This window comes from Asterias rubens, chromosome 3 (genome assembly GCF_902459465.1).
Source record: "Asterias rubens chromosome 3, eAstRub1.3, whole genome shotgun sequence".
In the NCBI taxonomy this organism is placed as follows: domain Eukaryota; kingdom Metazoa; phylum Echinodermata; class Asteroidea; order Forcipulatida; family Asteriidae; genus Asterias; species Asterias rubens.
The window spans coordinates 11,303,743-11,310,299 of NC_047064.1; positions in this window are offsets into that span (position 1 = coordinate 11,303,743).

Consider the following 6,557-nt stretch of genomic DNA (forward strand, 5'->3'; position numbering starts at 1 on the left):
TAAGATTGCAAAAAATTCTGCTTTCTCACCATCCTGGAGTCATTTTAGCTTCAACTATGCTTTGTAAAGCGTATCTCTTAGTAATTACATGATGGAGTCGCATACAAATTCAAGCACAGTGATGCTCAGCGTCCATAGACTTGATTTCAAGTCTGAGGTGGCTGTTATTCCTCTGTATGAGACACGAAATACGCCCGCAAGCTGTCATGGGACAAGGTAACAATAGGGCGCTATTTGGGGCAATACTGTATTTGCTATCAAGTTGACTGGAAGAAACGATTGCAGGCTTGGATCAAGTCTACACGGTTCACCGTAGTAAAGTAAATAAGGAAATTAATGAATTTTCTTTTCTATTTGGTATAAAGGGTTAACCGTTTGAGTTTGTGTAAAAAAAACAATGAGGTGGTTGAATAAATAACAACAGGTTATGTGTTCTTTGTGGACTGTAATGGCATTTTCGTGTTGAAAAAAAAAAAACATTTCCCGGTAAGTTAGCAGTCAAAATGCTACGGTTAACCGTGTGGTGAACCGTCAGACATGAACGCAACCAACTAAATTGGACAGGTACATTATTTGTGTGCGCAGGCGCAAGGCGCTCGTGTCAGGAATCGTCATCGCGCCTCAGAGTAAAAGGCAATGCAGATTTTGCACGGCCTATTTCGGGAGTTACACATGTCTTCATTTATATTATTTTATGGACTTTATACCGAACAACACAAGATGCAAGCCAACTTACATAATTAATTTAGGTGTAACCCATGAATATAGTTATGTTTTATTTGTGAAGGCGAGCATGAATATGCAATCGAAATGCTTTGCTTCACGTTCTCTCTCCTCCACCAAAGATTGCAATTAATTTTATGTGCGTGCAGTCATCAACTGCACAACATAATCTCTACCAATTAGCAAACAATCCCGTGCAAAATCCGTGGCCAACATAAACTAAACGAACTGCAAACAATCGCCTGCAAAATACTTGGGCCACCCATTCCCATCGTTCAATAAACATTCACTGTCCACCCAATTGACCAAGCAATAAACACTCTCTGCCAGTCCCTCACCCGGCCCCCCCACCCCCCCCCCCACCCCCACCCCCCCCAAAAAAAAAACCAACACACCACTACCCCCATAAAGTAATCACTTTTAAAAATATAAATTCACTTTGTTTGGACATTCATTCTCTTTTGGAAGCGTTCTTTGCATGTTCAAAAATTTCAAAAAAATTCAAATATTCACTCAGACAGTCTGAGTTAATTTCGTAATTTTGTTCCTGTTTTTAAATTAGGAGATAATGCTTTTACAGGACTGTTAATATCAAAAGACATTGGATATGCCTTTATAACTGAGTAGGGCATTAAAACGGATTTTAAATCAGCAAGTATTTTTGTTGGGGTGGGTCTGGGGTGGGGGGGGGGGGGTGGGGGTCTGACTATGATGGGAATTGACAGTCAATTATGTTTGGTTGCGGGAAAAAGTCAAAATCACTAGCAAATCAGTAATGATGTTTTGTAGGGTTGGGGAAGGTGGCTAACTGTATTGTGCATTAACATAAATTATTATTTATTGCCGAGTACAGCGTGTTAACACAAAAGTACACGCACAGGCAACTTTTGTATTTTATCTGTCTCTTTGAGAAGGGGGGGGGGGTTGCACCATTAGGCCCGTGTTATGTTGTCAGCATTAATAAGAAATAAGTAAAATAGTAGTATAAAAAATGCACTTTGAAAATGAAAGAATGGGTATAAGCGTTTAATATTAATTGTATGGCGAGTAAGCTGATACAAATAAGATTGCAAAAAATTCTGCTTTCTCACCATCCAACCCAAAACACCACTACCTCCATTGACCCAGCAATAAACACTCTCTGCCAGTCCCTCACCCGGCCCCCCACCCCCCCACCCCCACCCCCCCCCCCCAAAAAAAACAAAAAAAACACACCACTACCCCCATAAAGTAATCACTTTTAAAAATAGAAATTCACTTTGTTTGGACATTCATTCTCTTTTGGAAGCGTTCTTTGCATGTTCAAAAATTTCAAAAAAATTCAAAAATTCACTCAGACAGTCTGAGTTAATTTCGTAATTTTGTTCCTGTTTTTAAATTAGGAGATAATGCTTTTACAGGACTGTTAATATCAACAGACATTGGATATGCCTTTATAACTGAGTAGGGCATTAAAACGGATTTTAAATCAGCAAGTATTTTTGTTGGGGTGGGTCTGGGGGGGGGTCTGACTATGATGGGAATTGACAGTCAATTATGTTTGGTTGCGGGAAAAAGTCTAAATCACTAGCAAATCAGTAATGCTGTTTTGTAGGGTTGGGGAAGGTGGCTAACTGTATTGTGCATTAACAGAAATTATTATTTATTGCCGAGTACAGCGTGTCAACACAAAAGTACACACACAGGCAACTTTTGTATTTTATCTGTCTCTTTGAGAAGGGGGGGGGGGGGGGGGTTGCACCATTAGGCCCGTATTATGTTGTCAGCATTAATAAGAAATAAGTAAAATAGTAGTATAAAAAATGCACTTTGAAAATGAAAGAATGGGTATAAGCGTTTAATATAAATTGTATGGCGAGTAAGCTGATACAAATAAGATTGCAAAAAATTCTGCTTTCTCACCATCCTGGAGTCATTTTAGCTTCAACTATGCTTTGTAAAGCGTATCTCTTAGTAATTACATGATGGAGTCGCATACAAATTCAAGCACAGTGATGCTCAGCGTCCATAGACTTGATTTCAAGTCTGAGGTGGCTGTTATTCCTCTGTATGAGACACGAAATACGCCCGCAAGCTGTCATGGGACAAGGGCGCTATTTGAGGCAATACTGTATTTGCTATCAAGTTGACTGGAAGAAACGATTGCAGGCTTGGATCAAGTCTACACGGTTCACCGTAGTAAAGTAAATAAGGAAATTAATGAATTTTCTTTTCTATTTGGTATAAAGGGTTAACCGTTTGAGTTTGTGTAAAAAAAAAACAATGAGGTGGTTGAACAAATAACCACAGGTTATGTGTTCTTTGTGGACTGTAATGGCATTTTCGTGTTGAAAAAAAAAAACATTTCCCGGTAAGTTAGCAGTCAAAATGCTACGGTTAACCGTGTGGTGAACCGTCAGACATGAACGCAACCAACTAAATTGGACAGGTACATTATTTGTGTGCGCAGGCGCAAGGCGCTCGTGTCAGGAATCGTCATCGCGCCTCAGAGTAAAAGGCAAAGCAGATTTTGCACGGGCTATTTCGGGAGTTACACATGTCTTCATTTATATTATTTTATGGACTTTATACCGAACAACACAAGATGCAAGCCAACTTACATAATTAATTTAGGTGTAACCCATGAATATAGTTATATTTTATTTGTGAAAGCGAGCATGAATATGCAATCGAAAAGCTTTGCTTCACGTTCTCTCTCCTCCACCAAAGATTGCAATTAATTTTATGTGCGTGCAGTCATCAACTGCACAACATAATCTCTACCAATTAGCAAACAATCCCGTGCAAAATCCGTGGCCAACATAAACTAAACGAACTTGCAAACAATCGCCTGCAAAATACTTGGGCCACCCATTCCCATCGTTCAAAAACATTCACTGTCCACCCAATTGACCAAGCAATAAACACTCTCTGCCAGTCCCTCACCCGCCCCCTCCTCCACCCCCCCCCCAAAAAAAACAACAAACACAAATTACAAAAAACAAAACCAACACACCACTACCCCCATAAAGTAATCACTTTTAAAAATAGAAATTCACTTTGTTTGGACATTCATTCTCTTTTGGAAGCGTTCTTTGCATGTTCAAAAATTTCAAAAAAATTCAAAAATTCACTCAGACAATCCCGGCCAAAATGCTTGGGCCACCCTTTCCTGATACAACAGTTCCCTGTGCACTTCCCATTCCCATTCACATTCAAAACATTTGCCCGCCCCCGCTCAATGTTGACTGTAATTCGGAACACAGTCGGCAAATTGAACCAACATTGAAAGGGGCAGGGGGGGGGGCCAACGAGATTTGGCCGGGATTGTCTGAGTTAATTTCGTAATTTTGTTCCTGTTTTTAAATTAGGAGATAATGCTTTTACATGACTGTTAATATCAACAGACATTGGATATGCCTTTATAACTGAGTAGGGCATTAAAACGGATTTTAAATCAGCAAGTATTTTTGTTGGGGTGGGTCTGGGGGGGGGGGGGGTCTGACTATGATGGGAATTGACAGTCAATTATGTTTGGTTGCGGGAAAAAGTCTAAATCACTAGCAAATCAGTAATGCTGTTTTGTAGGGTTGGGGAAGGTGGCTAACTGTATTGTGCATTAACAGAAATTATTATTTATTGCCGAGTACAGCGTGTCAACACAAAAGTACACACACAGGCAACTTTTGTATTTTATCTGTCTCTTTGAGAAGGGGGGGGGGGGGGTTGCACCATTAGGCCCGTATTATGTTGTCAGCATTAATAAGAAATAAGTAAAATAGTAGTATAAAAAATGCACTTTGAAAATGAAAGAATGGGTATAAGCGTTTAATATAAATTGTATGGCGAGTAAGCTGATACAAATAAGATTGCAAAAAATTCTGCTTTCTCACCATCCTGGAGTCATTTTAGCTTCAACTATGCTTTGTAAAGCGTATCTCTTAGTAATTACATGATGGAGTCGCATACAAATTCAAGCACAGTGATGCTCAGCGTCCATAGACTTGATTTCAAGTCTGAGGTGGCTGTTATTCCTCTGTATGAGACACGAAATACGCCCGCAAGCTGTCATGGGACAAGGTAACAATAGGGCGCTATTTGGGGCAATACTGTATTTGCTATCAAGTTGACTGGAAGAAACGATTGCAGGCTTGGATCAAGTCTACACGGTTCACCGTAGTAAAGTAAATAAGGAAATTAATGAATTTTCTTTTCTATTTGGTATAAAGGGTTAACCGTTTGAGTTTGTGTAAAAAAAAAACAATGAGGTGGTTGAACAAATAACCACAGGTTATGTGTTCTTTGTGGACTGTAATGGCATTTTCGTGTTGAAAAAAAAAAACATTTCCCGGTAAGTTAGCAGTCAAAATGCTACGGTTAACCGTGTGGTGAACCGTCAGACATGAACGCAACCAACTAAATTGGACAGGTACATTATTTGTGTGCGCAGGCGCAAGGCGCTCGTGTCAGGAATCGTCATCGCGCCTCAGAGTAAAAGGCAAAGCAGATTTTGCACGGGCTATTTCGGGAGTTACACATGTCTTCATTTATATTATTTTATGGACTTTATACCGAACAACACAAGATGCAAGCCAACTTACATAATTAATTTAGGTGTAACCCATGAATATAGTTATATTTTATTTGTGAAAGCGAGCATGAATATGCAATCGAAAAGCTTTGCTTCACGTTCTCTCTCCTCCACCAAAGATTGCAATTAATTTTATGTGCGTGCAGTCATCAACTGCACAACATAATCTCTACCAATTAGCAAACAATCCCGTGCAAAATCCGTGGCCAACATAAACTAAACGAACTTGCAAACAATCGCCTGCAAAATACTTGGGCCACCCATTCCCATCGTTCAAAAACATTCACTGTCCACCCAATTGACCAAGCAATAAACACTCTCTGCCAGTCCCTCACCCGCCCCCTCCTCCACCCCCCCCCAAAAAAAAAACAACAAACACAAATTACAAAAAACAAAACCAACACACCACTACCCCCATAAAGTAATCACTTTTAAAAATAGAAATTCACTTTGTTTGGACATTCATTCTCTTTTGGAAGCGTTCTTTGCATGTTCAAAAATTTCAAAAAAATTCAAAAATTCACTCAGACAATCCCGGCCAAAATGCTTGGGCCACCCTTTCCTGATACAACAGTTCCCTGTGCACTTCCCATTCCCATTCACATTCAAAACATTTGCCCGCCCCCGCTCAATGTTGACTGTAATTCGGAACACAGTCGGCAAATTGAACCAACATTGAAAGGGGCAGGGGGGGGGGGGGGCAACGAGATTTGGCCGGGATTGTCTGAGTTAATTTCGTAATTTTGTTCCTGTTTTTAAATTAGGAGATAATGCTTTTACATGACTGTTAATATCAACAGACATTGGATATGCCTTTATAACTGAGTAGGGCATTAAAACGGATTTTAATTCAGCAAGTATTTTTGTTGGGGTGGGTCTGGGGGGGGGGTCTGACTATGATGGTCATTTTAGCTTCAACTATGCTTTGTAAAGCGTATCTCTTAGTAATTACATGATGGAGTCGCATACAAATTCAAGCACAGTGATGCTCAGCGTCCATAGACTTGATTTCAAGTCTGAGGTGGCTGTTATTCCTCTGTATGAGACACGAAATACGCCCGCAATAGGTTAGCTGTCATGGGACAAGGTAACAATAGGGCGCTATTTGGGGCAATACTGTATTTGCTATCAAGTTGACTGGAAGAAACGATTGCAGGCTTGGATCAAGTCTACACGGTTCACCGTAGTAAAGTAAATAAGGAAATTAATGAATTTTCTTTTCTATTTGGTATAAAGGGTTAACCGTTTGAGTTTGTGTAAAAAA